This window comes from Oncorhynchus nerka, unplaced genomic scaffold (assembly GCF_034236695.1).
Source record: "Oncorhynchus nerka isolate Pitt River unplaced genomic scaffold, Oner_Uvic_2.0 unplaced_scaffold_1272, whole genome shotgun sequence".
NCBI classification, from domain to species: Eukaryota; Metazoa; Chordata; class Actinopteri; order Salmoniformes; family Salmonidae; genus Oncorhynchus; species Oncorhynchus nerka.
In genome coordinates, this window is record NW_027040073.1 from 37,840 (window position 1) to 58,105 (window position 20,266).

Genomic DNA, 20,266 nt, shown 5'->3' on the forward strand with positions numbered 1-20,266 from the left:
GTGAAATCCATAGATTAGGGCCTAATTTATTTAAAATGACTGATTTCCTTATACGAACCATAAATCTTTGAACTTGTTACGTTTAGATTGTTGTTCAGTATAATATGACTTGCAGGACGTATCGTATGTTATTTTACGCTTTGCTATTCATACAATGTGTTACGTACTTGTAATATACATGATATGTTACGAATTCCAATTTGTTGTTGCTAACGTTAGCTAGGTTAGGGGTGAGGGGTTTAAGGTAGAGTTAAATGGGTTTAGGGGAAAGGTTAGCTAACATGCTAAGTAGTTGCATGCCAAGCTAACATGCTAACATAGTTAAAAAGTAGTAAGTAGTTGCAAAGTTGCTAATTAGCTGAAATGCTCAAGTCCTCCTGAATGAGATTCAAACAAGCAACCTTTAGCTAGACGTTTGACTTACAGAAACTCACCCAAAAGTCAGAGCAGACGTAAGCAGGCTTCTCTCATGAGTGTGTTCTCTGATGAACTTTTAGCTCAGTTGCTGTTTTGAAGCATTTTACACAGGCAGAGCAGGAGTATGGTTTCTCTCCATGTGTATGTTTATGTTTTTTTAAGGTATACAGTCGAGAGAAACTTAAACCACAGTCAGAACAGGAGTAAGGCTTTTCTCCGGTGTGTGTTCTCTGATGAACTTTGAGCTCACTTGATGTTTTGAAGCATTTTCCACAGTCAGAGCAGACATAAGCCTTCTCTCCTGTGTGTGTTCTCTGATGAACTTTTAGATGAGTTGATTTTGTGAAGCATTTTCCACAGTCAGAACAGGAGTAAGGCTTTTCTCCTGTGTGTGTTCTCTGATGAACTTTGAGCTCATTTGATGTTTTTAAACATTTTCCACAGTCAGTCAGAGCAGGTATTTTCCACATCAGAGCAGGACGTAAGGCTTCTCTCCTGTATGTATACGTTCATGTGTTTTTAAGATGGAAAGTTGAGAGAAACTAGTTCCACAGTCAGAGCAGAAAGGCTTCTCTCCTGTGTGTGTTCTCTGATGTACGTTTTAGCCCAGTTGATGTTTTGTAAAGAATTTTCCACAGTTGGTGAAGTGCCCAGTTGAGAGAAACTTTCCCACAGTCAGAGCAGAGTAAGGCTTCTCTCCTGTGTGTGTTCTCTGGTGAACTTTTAGCTCTTTTGATGTTTTAAAACATTTTCCACAGTCAGAGCAGAAGTAAGGCTTCTCTCCTGTGTGTGTTCTCTGATGAATTTTTAGCTCAGTTGATGTTTTGAAATATTTTACACAGTCAGAGCAGGAATAAGGCTTCTCCCCTGTATGTATACGTTCATGTGATTTTAAGTGGGAAAGTTGAGAGAAACTAGTTCCACAGTCAGGGCAGAAGAAAGGCTTCTCTCCTGTGTGTGTTCTCTGTGAACTTTTTCTTTTTGTTTTGAACTTTTCAGAGGCTTCTCAGTTGATGAACTTTTAGATCAGTTGAAGTTTTGAAGTATTTTCCACAGTCAGAGCAGGAGTATGCTTTTCACCTTGTATTTCTCCTGATTTTAAGTGGGAAGTTGATGTGAAACTAGTTCCACAGTCAGAGCAGGAATAAGGCTTCTCTCCTTTGTTCATGTGAATTTTAAGTGGGAAATTTGATGATTTAAAACTTTTTCCACAGTCAGAGCAGGAGTATGGCTTCTCACCTGTGTGTGTTCTTTGATGAACTTTTAGCACCGTTGATGTTTTAAAACGCTTTCCACAGTCAGAGCAGGAGAAAGGCTTCTCTCCTGTGTGTATTTTTAGGTGTATTTTTAGCTTTGATAGAAATGGGAAAATCTCTTCACAATGTGGGCAGAGATGAGACCTCTTAGCTCTCTGATCTTCCTGCTGTTGCTCTCTGGATGTAGAGAATGTCTCCAGATGGTATCCTGTGTGAACAACATAAGAAGAACCAGTCAGTTGGTGTGATATACATGTCAATCAAATGTATTTTATGAAGCCCTTTTTACATCAGTAGTTGTCACAAAGTGCTGAACAGAAACCCAGCCTAAAAACCGCATTGAGCAAGCAATGCAGATGTAGAAGCACAGTGGCCACAAAAAAACTCCCTAGAAAGCAGGAACCTAGGAAGAAACCGAGAGAGGAACCAGGCTCAGAGTGGTGACCAGTCCTCTTCTGGCCATACCGGGTGACAGGTAGCCTAGTGGTTAGAGCAACCGGAAGGTTGCAAGATCGAATCCCTGAGCTGACGAGGTAAAAATCTGTTGTTCTTCCCCTGAATAAGGCAGTTAACCCACTGTTCCTAGGCCGTCATTGAAAATAATAATTTGTTCCTAACTGACTTGCCTAGTTAACCTGTTTGGGTGCATGTCCAAACGCTAGCAGGACACCTACGACAACATCCGGTGAAATTGCAGAGCGCGAAATTCAAAATACAAAAATCGTAATATTAAACATTCATGAAAATACAAGTGTCTTACATCATTTAAAAGCTTCTTGTTAAGGCTTTACGGAGAAAGCATACCATGCGATTATCTGAGGACAGTGCCCCACGTCAAAATACGTTTTCAAGCAGCACAGGCGTCACAAAATCACAGACAGCAATTAAATAAATCACTTACTTTGAAGATCTTCCTCTGATTGCAATCCCAAGGGTCCCAGCTACACAATGAATGGTTGTTTTGTTCAATAAAGCCACCGTGCTTCTACACCTGCATTGTTGCTGTTTGGGGTTTTAGGCTGGGTTTCTGTACAGCACTTTGAGATATCAGCTGATGTACGAAGGGCTATATAAATACATTTGATTTGATTTAATGGACCTAAAAAACATACCTTTCTTTCAAAAACAAGGACATTTCTAAGTGACCCTAAACTTTTCAACGGTAGTGTATGTATTCATTTCAGTAGGCTGTATGGGAAGGGGAATCAAACTATTCTAAAACTGGGTAGGAGTCAAAAACTAAAAAGAGGAAAAGTGGTGAAAATGATGAGCTATACCATCCTCCACTCAACATCACAAGGGTGATAGAAGAATTTGAATGTTTAAAGTAATGACTAAGATATTTCACCCTGAAACTGTATCACTGTGTGTGAAATCCATTAGACACATAAGACTATAAGTTGGTAATATGTGCAGCGTTGGCAGGATAGAATTAGAACATTGTGTTCCTTACAGGACATTCTGTCCCCACCCGGAGTGGAGAAACTGTTAGGCTTGCAGAAAATCATGAAACATGTTGCAGAATATGATAAACAATGTAAGTGTACAGTGGAACAATACAGCCATCCTAAAGCGGGGTGGGGTTCTCGACTGATGTGTGTATAAAAGATGGGCTCTGAACTTGAGAGGGCAGAGCTCTCTGAATAAAGAACTGATCATTTGTATGCTGGGACTCTGTTTATTAAAACTTAGAGCCTTACAACCTCTAGGATACAGATGGAGTTATAAAATAGTTCAGGTAGAACATTGGGATAGAAATTCTCGTGACAAAGTGGGTTAGTAACTACACAGACTCATTTCATAGAACTTCAAAACACAGGCAGTTTGTCTACTCCACTTCTTTAGTCTAAACTCTGATCACTCCAGATAGCCCAGTGAATAAAACAAATGCTGGCAATACTGTTGTCATCCATACAAGTCTTAGCAGCATGAAATAACGTCTACAATGCATTCAAAAAGTATTCAGACCCCTTGGCTTTTTGTTTTTGTTACATTACAGTCTTATTCTAATTCTCATCAGTCTACACACAATACCCATAATGACAAGGGCAAAAACAGGTTTTTAGAAATAACATGAAATATTACATTTATGTAAGTATTCAGACCCTTTACACAATAGTTAGTTGAAGCACCTTTGGCATCGATTACAGCCTTGAGTCTTGTTGGGTATGAAGCTACAAGCTTGGCACAATTGTATTTGGGGAGTTTCTCCCATTCTTCTCTGCAGATCCTCTCAAGCTCATGGTCAGAGTCCTTTAGGTGCCTTTTGGCAAACTCCAAGTGGACTGTCATGTACCTTTTACTGAGGAGTGGCTTCCGTCTGGGCACTCTACCATCAAGACATGATTAGTGGAGTCCTGCCGAGATGATTGTCCTTCTGGAAGATTCTCTCGTCTCCATAGAGGAACTCTGGAGCTCTGTCAGAGTGACCATCATGGTTCTTGGCCACCTCCCTGAACAAGGCCCTTCTCCCCCGATTGCTCAGTTTGTCCGGGTGGCCCGCTCTAGGAAGAGTCTTGATGGTTCCAAAGTTCTTCCATTGAAGAATGATGGAGGCCTCTGTGTTCTTGGGGACCTTTAATGCTGCAGAAATGTTTTGGTACCGGTCTCCAGATCTGTGCCAACACAATCCTGTCACGGACCTCGACGGACAAATCCTTCCACCTCATCGTGACTTGGTTTTTACTCTGAAATGCACTGTCAACTGTGGGACCTTAAATAGACAGGTGTGTGCCTAATCATGTCCAATCAATTGAATTTACCACAGGTGGACTCCAAGTTGTAGAAACATCTCAAGGATCATCTCATAGCAAAGGGTCTGAAAACTTATGTAAATAAGCATTTTTTTTATTTTTAAATTACATTTTCAAGAATTTCTAAAAACCTGTTTTGGCTTTGTCATTATGGGGTATTGTGATGTCATTATGGGGTATTGTGATGTAGATTGACGAGGAAAAACATGTAATCAATTTTAGAAGAAAGCTGTAAAGTACCAAAGTGGGAGAAATGGGAAGGGATCTGACAGTGCCCTCGGAAAGTATTCAGACCCCTTGACTTTTTCCACATTTTGTTATGTTACAGCCTTATTCTATAATTAAATAAAAAAATATCCTCAGCAATCTACACAATACCCCATAATGACAAAGCGAAAACAGGTTTAGACATTTTTTCAAATGTATAAAACATTTTTTTCTTTTAAACAAGAGACTCAAAATTGAGTTCAGATGCTTCCTGTTTCCAATGATCATCCTTGAGATGTTTCTACAACTTGATATATACAAAATATTAAAAATCCACTACTGTTCAAACGTTTGGGGTCACTTAGAAATGTCCTTGTTTTGAAAGAAAAGCACATTTTGTGTCCATTAAAATAACATCAAATTGATCAGAAATACAGTGTAGACATTGTTATTGTTGTAAATGACTATTGTAGCTGGAAACGGCAGATATTTTATGGAATATCTACATAGGCGAACAGAGGCCCATTATCAGCAACCATCACTCCTGTGATCCAATGGCATGTTGTGTTAGCTAATCCAAGTTGATCATTTTAAAAGGCTAATTCATCATTAGATAACCCTTTTGAGGGCCTCCCGGGTGGCGCAGTGGTTAAGGGCGCTGTACTGCAGCGCCAGCTGTGCCACCAGAGACTCTGTGTTAAGAAGCAGTGCGGCTTGTTTGGGTTGTGTATCGGAGGACGCATGACGTTCAACCTTCGTCTCTCCCGAGCCCAGGAGTTGTAGGGATGAGACAAGATAGAAGCTACTCAACAATTGGAATCCACGAAAAAGGGGTAAAAAAAAAAAAAAAACTTTTTGAATTTGTCGCTGAAAACTGTGGTTCAGACTAAAGAAGCAATAAAACTGGCCTTTACAACTCTGCCTAGAAGGCCAGCATCCCGGAGTCGCTTCTTCACTGTTGACGTTGAGACTGGTGTTAAGTGACCCCAAACTTTTGAATTGAGCTTTGGTGCATCCTGTTTCCATCTCATCCTTGAGATGTTTCTACAAATTGATTTATAAAATATAAAATATATATGTATCAGATATAAATCATCAGGATGTGGTAGTCTACTGGTTATGTTCAACACTTCTCCAATCGTTGTTGAGATCTGATATTCTGTGCAGCAAACAAATCATAATTCAATATTGACAGTGATGATGCCATGGCCTATGTTGAAATGAGGTATGCCTAACTTGGTGATTGAGGGTATTAAACATTTTCAACGTTCTTGAGACAATGTGTGGGCAAAGGCAGGCGTTACAAGTTTAAATGTTTTGCTTCACTGTGAAGTCTTGAGTTGTTCAGGGATGTGTGATGTCAGAATTACAGAATTCAACCTAGCAATAGACTGGTCATAACTTATGGAGGTCTAATATATGAAGATAACTTATAGATAGAACCAGCTCTTACCATGACTAACAGTTGTCCTATTGTTCTCCTCCTCTTCATCTTTAATGTTGACATTCAGCTCCAGTGTTTGACTGCAGTCTTCCAGCTTCACTGATGCCATCTCTGGATCCTGCAGTGCAAACTGGGCTCCACTGTCACAATCAGGACCCAGTGACTGTAGGTTTCTACTCAGTGTGGAAGGAGAGTGGCAGGCTGGGTTTGTCCTCACTGTTGATGTTACTGGCCTCAGACTTAATCTGAGTCGGTCTGTAGTAATAAAGACAAACGGACACAAGAGTTATTTTCTTGACAGTTCTGGCACTTTATTCTGTAAAAATATTTTCTATTTTTTCTTGATCAATTATCTAATTTCAGTAGATCAGGTAGCTAATCCCTGACAAAATATTAATTCACATCAGACACAAAGTACACATTTTAAATTGCACAACATAAGTGCACTTAATCTATCGTAGATTTCCTAAATTCACAAAAATGCATAAATGACTCAAAAACCATTTAGTACAAGATCACAGTATGTTTCAGGCAGCACTATGTACTATTTTATGAATAACCTTGTCTTCACTGTATTATTTCACTCACAAAAAACAAATGTATTTCCCATTCACACCATATTAAGAATTATCAGGGATCATATAGTGGCAAGTCAAATTCAAGGACTTTTTCAGGCACTAATATTTATTTACTTGAAGCCCTGTATGAAAACCATGAATTATAGATAAACATAGAAACAACTAAATGTGTCTGAATATTAGTACAATATTAGTACACATGTATCAAGTACAAGTACGGAGCTAAAACAAGCAGGCACTTGGTCCTCCATGGAATGGGTTTGATACGTGAACCGATTCATCCGCATTAATCGACGCCATTCCATGCAGTTGGCCTCTCTCACCAATTGGTGAAGGATAACTTCAGCTAGCTTCCCTCTATTTTGACACTTCATCACACAGCTTCATGGCGCCATTTCACCACCAGCAAACTCCTAGGAAGACGACCGAAACCGTTGAAGCCGCCATTTGACTTGCCTCGTCCGAATCATCCAGGTCTCGCGAGCTTATATTGACGAAACTGTGTATATAAACTCGCGAGAACAGGATGGTTCGCACGAGGCTATTTACCAGCTCACAAACATTTTACACAAAACCAAGATCATGTAAAAACGAACTTAAATAAATGGAATCTTTATGAAATGACTTTGACGAAATGATGTACATACACTCAGACAAACCCAAAGTCTATCTATGTGACTTGTAAAATCGTTTTTAATCACGTTCTTCACTCACTCGGTTAGACTCCAAAATAACACATACAATTAAAACCATTACCAGACGTGAAACGGATTTGTTACCTAGCATGTTATATATTCTTTCGACATTAGAAAGTTAAACATGCTATTACATACCTACAATGATACATTTGAAACCGACATAACAACACAGTTCTGTCGTTTCGACCCGGAACTTCCTGTTCCCCACTTGGACAGTGCATCAGCGTCATCTTCTTCTCTGGTATACTGACATTTACACAAATATAACCTGTCTGCCGCCACCTACTGTACGGTTAGTAAACTGTAGAAAAATATACACGTCCAATGTTGAAAAGAGGGGGAACAACGACATCAAAACAAAATACAAATATAGATAAATAAAAACTTCCCACTCCTTCAGTCACAGTCCTATTCAAATCACATCCCTACACAGTCTCATGGGCCTCGTAGGGAGGAACATCTTCAGTCAGTATTCCCTGCAATCAGTGGTGTAAAGTCCTTAAGTACAAATATTTAAGTGGGGTATCTGTACTTTACTTTTGATATTTTTGACAACTTCTACTTTTACTCCACTACATTCCTAAAGAAAATAATGTACTTTCAACTCCATACAATTTCCCTGACACCCAAAATTACTCGTTACATTTTGAATGATTAGCAGGACAGGAAACATTTAAATTCGCACATCCCTACTGCATCTGATTTGGCGGACTCACCAAACACAAATACTTTATTTTAAAATTATGGATGTGGTCTTAAATTCAATCTGGAGTGCCAGAGTGCGCTTGGTCGTTCTTAATGTAGTGTCTTAACACTTAGTACTTATTTATGTAGTAAGAAAGACTCGGAATACAAGCAATTGAACTGGAGCTTCACATTTACTCAAACGAGTTAGTACCAGAATAACATAGAACAACACTGCGCATGACCAAGGGTGCTCCATCCTTAAAGGGGACATCAGTAATTAACAGAACATAACATTCCTTCTCTTATACAATCAGAGTTACTTTTACCAAACCACAACTGAAACATTTCCCAGAACTTGTTGTAGTTATTTTGCATCTTTTAATTTGAACTTGAACAGTTAGTTTTTGTTTGTTTGTTTATAAGTCTAGTCTGTCTGGTGGACGGTGCCTTTGTTCTGGGTAGCGCCTCGGATTGTCTGGAGGCTCCTGAACATCCTCGCATTTGGTTAATGTGACGCCCGCCACATTATGTCTGGGCTCACTTGAACCTGGTAAGTTCTGGGTCCCGTTTGTGTGTGTACGGTCCCTCTTGTCCATTTCCCTCCTCTTCTGTAGTCTCGCACCATCACTTCCTGTCCTGTTTGGAGATGACGCTCCCGGCCACCGGAGAGCATCTTGGCTTGTTTGTTCAGCACTTCATTACGCCTGTTTGGCCTCATGATGTCCAGCTGTGTGCGGAGAGGCCTCCCGAACATCAGTGCGGCTGGGCTTTCATTTGTTGTGGCATGTGGGGTGTTTCGGTAGGAGGCCAGGAACTTGGCCAGTTTTGTTTGCAAAGTCCCTTCGTCTCATTTTGCTGCACGGAGTCCTTGCTTTAGGGTTTGCACAAAGCGTTCTGCCAACCCATTGGTGGCAGGGTGGTATGGAGCTGAGGTTGAGTGTTTGATTCCATTTACTGACATGAATCTTGTAAACTCGTCACTTACAAAAGCTTGCGCGTTGTCACTTAACAGCTGCAGTGGCAAACCGAAGCGTGCAAACGTTGTTCTGAGACACTCTATCGTCTGAGCTGAGGTGGAGGAGTCAGTGCAAAACACCTCTGGCCATTTGGAATGGGCATCAACTATAACCAGAAACATGTGCTTTTCAAAGGGACCAGCGTAGTCCACATGAATTCTCTGCCATGGCTCTGCGGGCCATTCCCATGGGTGGACTGGGACAGGAGCAGGCATGTGAAGGGTTTCGAAACATCCGCTACAGTTCTTCGCCATGTTTTCTATCTGTTGATCCAGACCTGGCCACCAGAAGTGGCTCCTTGCGAGCAGCTTCATTTTGACAATTCCAACATGACCTTCATGTCAGTGCTGCAAAACTAGATGTTGGCATTTCTGGGGTATCATGACTCTCATTCCCCACATCAAACATCCTTGGTACGTTGTAATTTCGTTTCTCCGCTGGAAATACGGAGTCAGCTCTTGTCTGCCAGTAGCTGGCCATCCTGACATGGTGTAGGTGTACACTTTTGACAAGGTCACATCTTTCCTTGTCTCCTGTTTGATAACTGTGTTTGTGACTGGTAGTGCCTCTAGCTGAGCGGTATGGTACATGTCCACTGCATCCACCCTCTTTTGTCTTTCTCTTGTACACGGCAGTCTGGATAATCCATCTGCATTTGTGTGGAGGGATGACGGCTTAAACTCAATGTCATACATATGACTGGCAAGGAACAGGGCATATCGCTGGAACCTGGCTGCTGTCATTGCCGGAATGCCTTTCTTTGGACTGAAAATGGAAAGCAACGGCTGGTGATCTGTAACCAGTGTGAAACACTTGCCATATAGGTATGGGTGGAATTTCTTGCCGCCCCACACTAGTGCCAGTGCTTCTTTGTCGATGTGTGAGTAGTTTTTCTCTGCATCATTCAATGTTCGTGACGCAAATGCAACTGGCCTCTCTGACCCATCTTTCAGTGTGTGTGAAAGTACTGCACCTAATCCATAAGGGGACGCATCACAAGCCCACTTCACTGGCATTTCAGGGTCGTAATGCATCAGGACCTGTTCAGATGTTATGAGCCGTTTTGCCTCCAAAAATGCATTTTCACACTGCTCTGTCCACCGCCATGTCCTATTCTTTTCCAGGAGCTGATTTAGAGGCTGGAGTACTGCTGAAAGGTTTGGGAGGAATCTTCTGTAGTAATTGATCAGTCCCGTGAAAGATCTCACTTCTGTGATATTTTGTGGTCGTGGTGCCTGTACCACTGCCTCGATTTTGTCCTGTGTTTTGTGCAATCCATTGCAGTCAATCTCATGTCCACAGAAGACAATCTTGTCTTTGAAGAACTCACACTTCTTTAAGTTTGCCTGTAGACCATACTCTTTCAGTCTTTTCAGGACCTCTTCCAGGTTAGCCAGGTGCTCTTTGTCTGTGTGTTCTGTTATGATCATGTCATCCAGGATACACTGGGTTCCTGGGATTCCTTGCAAAATCTGGTCAATAGTTTGTTGCCAAATGGCTGGGGCTGATGCAATGCCAAAAACCAGGCGGTTATACCTGTATAGACCTTTGTGTGTGTTTATTGTCAGGTACTGTTTGGAACTCTCTTCAACCGGTAGCTGCAGGTAAGCCTGTTTCAGATTGATTTTACTGAAGTGTTTCCCACCAGCTAGTGCAGCAAAGATGTCATCCAGGCGTGGTAGGGGGTATTGGTCCACATGCAACATTGAATTCACAGTTACCTTGAAGTCCCCACACATTCTAACAGACCTGTCTTTCTTCACAATAGGAACTATGGGTGTGGCCCATTCGCTTCTGTCCACTTTCGTCAGGATCCCCGTTTCCTGCAAGCGATCGATTTCCGCTTCTACCTTTGGTCTCAGGGAGTATGGAACAGATCTGGCTTTGCAGAATTTGGGGGTTGCATCATCTCTTAGTACAAGTTTTGCTGTGAAGACTTTTACTGTTCCCATCTGATCACTGAAAACTGTGTTGTATTTCTTCCGCAAGTGTTCCAGTGTTTGGTCTGTGCCTTTCTCTTTGGAATGGAACGTGTGGAGCATTTTCAAGTCACACCAGTTCAGCTTTATTTTTGAAAGCCATTCCCTGCCAAATAATGGGGGGCCAGTTCCAGACACCACATACAGCTGTAACTGCTGTGTTTGCCCCCCATAATGCACTCTGACCTGCAACGCCCCCATTGGGCTCAATCTCTCTCCTGAGTATGTCTTCAGCAACACATTTGTGTTCTTCAGCTTGATAGCCTTAAAGTGCTCATTGTAGACGGTAGTGGAAATTATAGACACTGCAGATCCTGTGTCCAGCTCCATTTTGAGGGGCTTGCCTTCGATATCTGGTGTCACCCATATTATGCTACTGCTGGGAGAAGTCACTGTGTTCAACTCCATTGTACCAATTAATTCTTTATCTGAATCACTGCCACTGTTCTCTGCTAGTGCATTCACAGACCCTTTAATTTTCTCAGTGTTCCTGTTGTGACTGAATTTTGCTTTGCATGCTCTTTGAATGTGCCCCCTTCTACTGCATTTGTGACAAATTTTGTCTTTGAAACGGCAGTCCTCTGCTCTGTGACCATCTCTGTCACACCTGTTGCATTTTTCAGCCACACGGGGACGCTGTCGACTGCGTGAAAACTTGTGCAGGGAAATTTGTGACAGGTCAGTACTTCTTTTACTTTGCAACTCAAATGCATCTTTCGTCGCGATTTCCATAGCCACAGCAATTTCAACAGCCTTTGCAAACGTGAGCTCTGATTCTGTGAGCAAAACGTTTTTGAATGTGTTCATGTTTCAGTCCACAAACAAATCTATCCCTTAATGTGTCATTTAGGTTCTCTCCCAACTGGCAATGTTCAGACAGTTTCTTCAACACTGCTACATATGTACTAACACCCTCCCCCTCATTCTGATCTCTCTTGTGGAAACGAAAACGTTCCGCGATGAGGAGTGGTTTAGGTGATAGGTGATTTTGCAATATCTCCACAATCTCTGTGAATGTTTTATTTGAGGGCTTCAGAGGGGCAGTCAGATCTCTTAGCAAACTATGTTTTTGGGCCAATTAAACTCAACAACGCTGGTACTCTTTTATTATCAGCAATGTCGTTTGCAATGAAGTACTGTTCCAGTCGTTCAATGTAAGTTGCCCAGTTTTCTTGCGTGTCATCAAACACATCTATTTTCCACGGGTCTTTGATCTGCCGCCTCGTTCTCGTCAGCTCTCCCCTCGTCTTCACTGCTTGCTAGCTGTTGTGCTACAGGGTCAAAATCTTCCTATTTTCCTACGAACTCCATCTGTATTCGTGATGCACACTGCAGGTAATCATCCTCGTCGCCATTGTACTGTCTTAACACTTAGTACGTATTTATGTAATAAGAAAGACTCGGAATACAAGCAATTGAACAACACTGCGCATGACCAAGGGTGCTCCCGCCTTCAAGGGGACATCAGTAATTAACAGAACATAACACTTAAATTCAGAGCGTTGTCAGATTGTCAGTTCGTATCGCTCTCGGAGCGTTCAGAGCCACACTGGACGCTCTGGCGGAGGAGGAGGGTTGATTCAAGCGTTCTGACCTCACAACGGCAGTCAAGCATCCAAGATAACTGGTTAGCATTGGCTAGCTTGCTGGCTACTTTCACTACAAACGAGAGAACTACGATAATTTTACTCGCCTTAGCAGAGCTGGTTAGGCTGTGTTCATGTTATCCAGAGCATTGGTGACTTTAACTGTGCTTCAGGCAACAATTTAATTACGCTTTTTTGACGACGTTTACTGATACCGGCCGTATTCAAGGGGTGTTGAGCGTTCGTTTTTCATCAATTATTCTTCCCTCTGGCACTCAGACCAGAGTGTTCTGAAATTGGAGTATATAGCCAGAGCGAATTTAGGAACGCAGGCTATGTCTGAGTGTTGGAGTGTGCCCCTTACAGGTTAGGATAATTAAAGTGGCAATTTAGGTGAATTACCGTGGCAGGTTAGGAGACTGAGGTTAAGGTTAGGAAAAGGGTTAGGGTTAGCTATTTGATGTCATCAACTGTTGTCACATCAACTGTTGTCCCAAAGCAAAAGAAATTACGGACCAATGGGGAGCATCAATTGGTGTAAAGTAGATATCACGAAACACCCGATATCAGAGAACGCCCCTAATTGCGGTCTGCAATTACACCTCTTTCGGATCAAGGGGCAAGGCTTCCAGTCTGTAAGCATGCTTTCCACTGTGCTCATGCAACGGATGTGAAACGGCTAGCTTAGTTAGCGGTTCGCGCTAAATAGCGTTTCAATCGGTGACGTCCTTGCTCTGAGACCTTGAGTAGTAGGTCCCCTTGCTCTGCAAGACCCGCGGCTTTTGTGGAGCGATGGGTAACGATGCTTCGTGGGTGACTGTTGATGCAGGGGTCCCTGGTTCGCGCCCAGTCTGGGCGAGGAAACGGTATAAACTTTCCACTGTTGCTCAGAGGGCATTTTCCGTACTGCAGTTCAGCTGAAGCACGGCCCAATTCCTATTGATGGCCCCATTGCGAAGTCACGTTTTTTTTTAAACAAGACAATTTACTCATCAAGTCTGTAAACAAAACATCCATTGAATTATTCAAGTAATTGCCGTCGTCAGATTTTTTCCCATCACTCACAGCCTAGGTTAACCATTTTAGATTCATGCTGTGAGGTGGGTGAGCTTATGCCACATGCAGATGCTGAAGGGATAACACACCTCTTGACCTGCTGTGCATAATTTAGGTTAATTAGGTTAAGGTGCAGCCTCGTCTCATAGACTAGGTGTAACATAGTAAATATAAATCAGGGACTCTCAAAACAGTATTATGTTACGTTTTTCTGGTTACAAAAGACAGATGGTTACTCAATACATGGAATTTGGTGGTGCTGTACTGTAACAGCGAGCTGGGCCAGTTGAAAGTATTGACAACAGGGATATATTGTTGGTGACTGTGTGCTCCTTCATTAGTTTTGTGTTTATTATTATTTTACTTCTGGTACCCTCCTACCTGAGAGGCATGAGGCCTGAGAGGCGTTGCACTGTTAAAATCATCCCAGTGTGGAGATGAAACACCTGTGTGTTGCAAAGCCACATGCTCTGTCCTCTCTGCTCTACCTAGGTGTTTTAATGTGGATAATACTAATACCGAGATAATACTAATACCGAGAGAACCACTGCTCTTCCTAGGGTAATACAGAGATAATACTCATACCGAGATAACCACTGCTCTACCTAGGTGTTTTAATGTGGGTAATACTAATACAGAGATAATACTAATAGAGATAACCACTAATCTACCTAGGTGACTTAATGTGGATAATACTAATACAGAGATAACCATTGGACATGCATTTTCCATTATGCCATTGTGTTTTCCACTTCAGATCCTTAAATTGTAGTTTAAAGCATATACAAGGCATTATACAGGACCCCTTGACTTTTTCCATATATTGTTACGTTACAGCCTTATACAAAAAAAAATTATACCGCTCATCAATATACACACAATACCCCATAATGACATAGCGAAAAAAAGGTTTTTATACATTTTAGCAAATTTCTAAAAATGAATCCTCATTTGCATAAATATTCAGACCATTTGCTCTGAGACTCAAAATTCAGCTCAAGTGCATCCTGTTTCCATTGATCATCCTTCAGATGTTTCTACATTGGAGTCCTCCTGTGGTAAATTCAAATGATTGGACATGATTGGAAAAGCACACACCTGTCAAAATAGTTGACAATGCAAGTCAAAGCAAAAACCAAGCAATGAGGTCTCAGAAAGGTTCTGTCGAGCTTCGAGACAGGTTTGTGGTGAGGTACAGATCTGGAGAAGAGTAGAAAAACATTTCTCAAATCTCTGTTGGCTGGGCTCCCAGCTTGTGCCATCCAACTCCTGCCCCACGTTGGGCACAAACATTTTAAGGGCTCCCGAGAAGCGCAGCGGTCTTAGGCAATGCATCTCAGTGCAAGAGGTATCACTACAGTCCCTGGTTTGAATCCAGGCTCAATCACATCCGGCCATGATTAAGAGTCCCAAAGGGAAGTGCACAATTGGCCCAGCATATTCCGGGTTTGGCTGGGGAAGGCCTTAATTGTAAATAAGAATTTGTTCTTAACTGACTTACCTAATTAAATAAATAAATAATTAAAGTGGGATGCATGCCAGAAAAGCCACTAAACAATACATTAACTGCACAATAACGGTGCCCACAAACTGTTAGGACCCAACAGCATAGTCCCAACATCTTACCACTGCTACACCTGGCTATCAGCGGAGCCTTGTCTGTCATCAAAACAGTTCATTAGGCCTCATTTACTGCCTTTTAAAATAACATGGCTGACTTGCTTAAACAAATGTGGTTTCTACTGACAATTGAGATGTTCAAACTATGGCATAAGGGGATGAAAAGCGGATAAGAGGCAATCCGTAATTTCGATTAAGACATCAATGAGCGAGCTATGACGGACATATTCAATATAACTATTTGTGCAGCCCTTTTGAAATGCAAAGCGACAAAATTCAGAACATGGGCCATTCTTACAGTGTTCTCCCTGTACGCCAAGTCAGAACCGTAGGATAAATAAAGGGGCATATAAGCAGACAATGAAAACCCTTACAATATTCAATGATGACTCTAAAACAGTTTATTGGCTACATGTGAACCACCAAGTCAGAGCAGTGGGCAAAATTAAGAGGTGAAAATAGACCAAATTATTAGGGTGAGGCACATGGGCTACTGACATCTTACTACACAACATAGACTTAGTATTACTTTCTTAGCTACCATATACACATGTCCCTGGCATATTACATAATTTATGCACCAGCATACAAGACATTTTTGGACTCGCCTTGTTGTGCTGTGCTCACTTGAACAGGAAGGTGGCGCGGCAGTCCTTCGTGGGCATATTTTGTCCTCAAACTTTGTCATCAAAGTCTGGCATTCTCTGGATTTATGGTGCTTTCAAGACAACTGGGAACTCAGGAAAAAAAACTGATGACGTCAGTGATCTTCAGGTCGAAGCTGTAGAAAGAGGCCCAAGTTCCCAATTTACAATTCCGAGTTGATTGAAAGTTCAAAACATATTTTCCCAGTCGTAGCTTGTTTCTCTCTGAGTTCCCAGTTGTATTGAACTCACTCAAGTAAGATTTTGAAGTACTGAGTTATGTTGTTGTGAGCACGGCACAAATCAAGCTTAATTGACAGCATGGCCAATGTTGAATGTTTACCATTTTAAACTAGGAAAATAACCCCTTAATCTTAGACTTGAGACCACAGAGCCACTCCAATGAATTGTAGGCTAATGATTGCTTTGCAATGCTTGCAGTTAGCCACTGATACTTTCCAAACCACTCATGGCTGAATTGCAATTTGTTGTGTAATGATTATGTCCAATGGCCGATGAGCACCGATACATTTTATCAATAATTTCTCATTATTTCTCTTCATATGACAAAGATTAAAAAGGATTTGCCAGTAGATTGTCGACTTGATTCATGATGATGTTGCTAGCTCAGATTTTGAAAGTATGATGTTGACATGATCAGTCCAATCAAAGTGACTGTAGATATCACATGATTTGACGTTATTTTATCTGTGGACAATGACCTTGAGCCTTCATGGATGGGCACTTCTAATGTAGCTCTACGGCAGCAACCAAGGGGCTTGAATTTTCCATTTCTACCCTTAGACTTGGTAGTGACATATTGTCCCCATGAATGACAAAACACTGAGCCAATCACGGCACAACGCTCCGTATTTTCTGCTGGCTTGCCCCACCTCCACAGAAGGCAATGAGCTAGGCTGAAAGACCTGCATTTTGGGGCTGCCTTACTCAAGAAAACAAAAGAGACCATTTTTGTTTGTGGATTTATTAATAACTCAATTATAAGTGGTTTTATTTTTACATTGGTTGCAAACAGATATTTTTTTTCACACTTTATCGCTATAACTGTGGGGCTCAAAACAGGTGGCTCACCTGCCCTGAATGATGGGTCGCCACTAAACTAAACCAAAATACAAATAATTATGTAGAACACTGCAGTCCATCTGGGTGTTTAACCTTCCCAAGTTCCCCCATGTCACCCTGCTCCTCCGTACATTCCACTGGCTTCCAGTCGAAGCTCACATCCACTACAAGACAATGGTGCTTAATTACGGTGCAGCAAGAGGAACTGCCCCATCTCTACTTTCAGGCTCAAACCCTGTATCCCAACCCGAGCACTCAGTTCTGCCACCTCTGGTCTCATGGCCGTCCCACTGCTACAGGAGGTCAAGCTCCCTCTCAGCCCAGTCAAAGCACTTCTCTGTCCTGGTACCCCAATGGTGGCACCAGCTTCCCTCTGATGCCAGTGAAGCAGAGTCTCTGCCCATCTGCCCCAAAAGGTCTGAAACCCTTCGTCTTTAAAGAGTACCCCCCCCCCCAATACAAATAATAATAATCATAATAATAATAATGTGACACTGACTAATTGAGGAGAAATGTGTTCACTGTGACATGTGGTTGTCTCACCTGGCTATCTTAAGATGAATGTACTTAATGTGCTGGTGACATCACAGGGTCAGAGAGAACTCCTGACTGTAGTCATACAAAAACACTCCAGGCACACAGCCCATAAGAACCATTCACACAGTCAGATCTAATATGAAGAACTGAATACAACCATAAGAACCATTCATACTGTCAGATCTAATATGAAGAACTGAATACAACCATAAGAACCATTCATAGTGTCAGATCTAATATGAAGAACTGAATACTAAAGAGAAGAAGAGGTTGACCAGTACATATTCATGTAACTCTATTTCTCATTGGCAGATCAATAAAGTTTGATTCAATGCAGTTATCCAACACAATCATGATCAGTAACTAAAATAACTAATCTAGTTTTAAAGACTATTAATAAACATGTATTCATTTCATAAACTGTGTATCATTAAATACAGTTGTAAAATCATCCCCCCCAAACTAACGGTGAAAAGTGATCATCACACCATCTCTATCTGATACATGTTAGGGGCAGTAGGTAGCATATTGGTTAGAGCGTCGGGCCAGTAACCAAAAGTTTGCTAGATCAAATCCCCGAGCTGACAAGGTAAAAATCTGTTATTCTGCCTCTGAACAAGGCAGTTAACCCACTGTTCCTAGGACATCATTGTAAATAAGAATTTGTTCTTAACTGACTTGCCTAGTTAAACAAAGGTTCAATAAAATAAAAAACAGAATACTGCAGATGGACAACCTGGTCTCAGAGCAAAACGTATTCTATTATACAAAAAACATCCATTTAGTATGTTATTGAACCTTTGTTGACCTGATAAACTGAACTAAAATATGAAAAAAATAATAATCCAGTAATCCATCAACATCAGCTAACGTCAATGTCTCTCAAATGTTGTGCACAACTTTGTTTACATCCCTGTTCATGAGCATTTCAGCCTTTGTCAAAATAATCCATCCACCTGACAGGTGTGGCATATCAATATGCTGATAAAACAGCATTATCATTACACAAGTGCACCTTGTGCTGGGGGACAATAAAAGGCCACACAACACAATGTCACATATATCTCAAGTTCAGGGAATGTGCAATTGTCATGATGAATGCAGGAATGTCCACCAGAGCTGTTGCCAGAGAACTATTTATATATCTACCATAAGTCTCCTCTAACATCCTTTTAGAGAATTTGGCAGGACATCCAACCGGCCTCACAACTACAGATCACATGTAACCACGGCAGCCCAGTACCTCTTCAACAGCAGGATTGTCTGGGAGGGGGCTGAGTAGTATTTCTGTCTGTAATAAAGACCTTTGTGGGGATAAACTCATGCTGATTGGCTGGGCCTGGCCCCCAGTGGGCCTATGCCTGAGCCCCTGCCCAGTCATGTCAAATCAAATCAAATTTTATTTGTCACATACACATGGTTAGCAGATGTTAATGCGAGTGTAGCGAAATGCTTGTGCTTCTAGTTCCGACAATGCAGTGATAACCAACAAGTAATCTAACTAACAATTCCAAAACTACTGTCTTATACACAGTGTAAGGGGATAAGGAATATGTACATAAGGATATATGAATGAGTGATGGTACAGAGCAGCATACAGTAGATGGTATCGAGTACGAGTATGAGATGAGTATGTAGACAAAGTAAACAAAGTGGCATAGTTAAAGTGGCTAGTGACATAAGAATGCAGTCGATGATCTAGAGTACAGTATATACATATGCATATGAGATGAATAATGTAGGGTAAGTAACATTATATAAGGTAGCATTGTTTAAAGTGGCTAGTGATATATTTACATCATTTCCCATCAATTCCCATTATTAAAGCGGCTGGAGTTGGGTCAATGACAGTGTGTTGGCAGCAGCCACTCAATGTTAGTGGTGGCTGTTTAACAGTCTGATGGCCTTGAGATAGAAGCTGTTTTCAGTCTCTCGGTCCCAGCTTTGATGCACCTGTACTGACCTCGCCTTCTGGATGATAGCGGGGTGAACAGGCAGTGGTTCGGGTGGTTGATGTCCTTGATGATCTTTATGGCCTTCCTGTAACATCGGGTGGTGTAGGTGTCCTGGAGGGCAGGTAGTTTGCCCCCGGTGATGCGTTGTGCAGACCTCACTACCCTCTGGAGAGCCTTACGGTTGAGGCGGAGCAGTTGCCGTACCAGGCGGTGATACAGCCCGCCAGGATGCTCTCGATTGTGCATCTGTAGAAGTTTGTGAGTGCTTTTGGTGACAAGCCGAATTTCTTCAGCCTCCTGAGGTTGAAGAGGTGCTGCTGCGCCTTCTTCACGACGCTGTCAGTGTGAGTGGACCAATTCAGTTTGTCTGTGATGTGTATGCCGAGGAACTTAAAACTTGCTACCCTCTCCACTACTGATCCATCGATGTGGATAGGGGGTGTTCCCTCTGCTGTTTCCTGAAGTCCACAATCATCTCCTTAGTTTTGTTGACGTTGAGTGTGAGGTTATTTTCCTGACACCACACTCCGAGGGCCCTCACCTCCTCCCTGTAGGCCGTCTCGTCGTTGTTGGTAATCAAGCCTACCACTGTTGTGTCGTCCCAAACTTGATGATTGAGTTGGAGCGTGCATGGCCACGCAGTCGTGGGTGAACAGGGAGTACAGGAGAGGGCTCAGAACGCACCCTTGTGGGGCCCCGTGTTGAGGATCAGCGGGGGAGGAGATGTTGTTGCCTACCCTCACCACCTGG

The 20,266-nt window shown here is 42.0% G+C and overlaps 1 long non-coding RNA gene across 1 annotated transcript; it reads right to left on the reverse strand.

Annotated features, from left to right (window-relative positions):
* Positions 1-1,622: 1,622 nt before the first annotated feature.
* LOC135569001 (uncharacterized) lies at positions 1,623-7,576 on the reverse strand. Its single transcript, XR_010462794.1, has 3 exons — positions 7,489-7,576; positions 6,087-6,332; positions 1,623-1,881 (listed from the first exon to the last, which is right to left on the reverse strand). It is a non-coding gene; the product is annotated as an uncharacterized LOC135569001 (long non-coding RNA).
* Between the last annotated feature and the right edge of the window lie 12,690 nt (positions 7,577-20,266).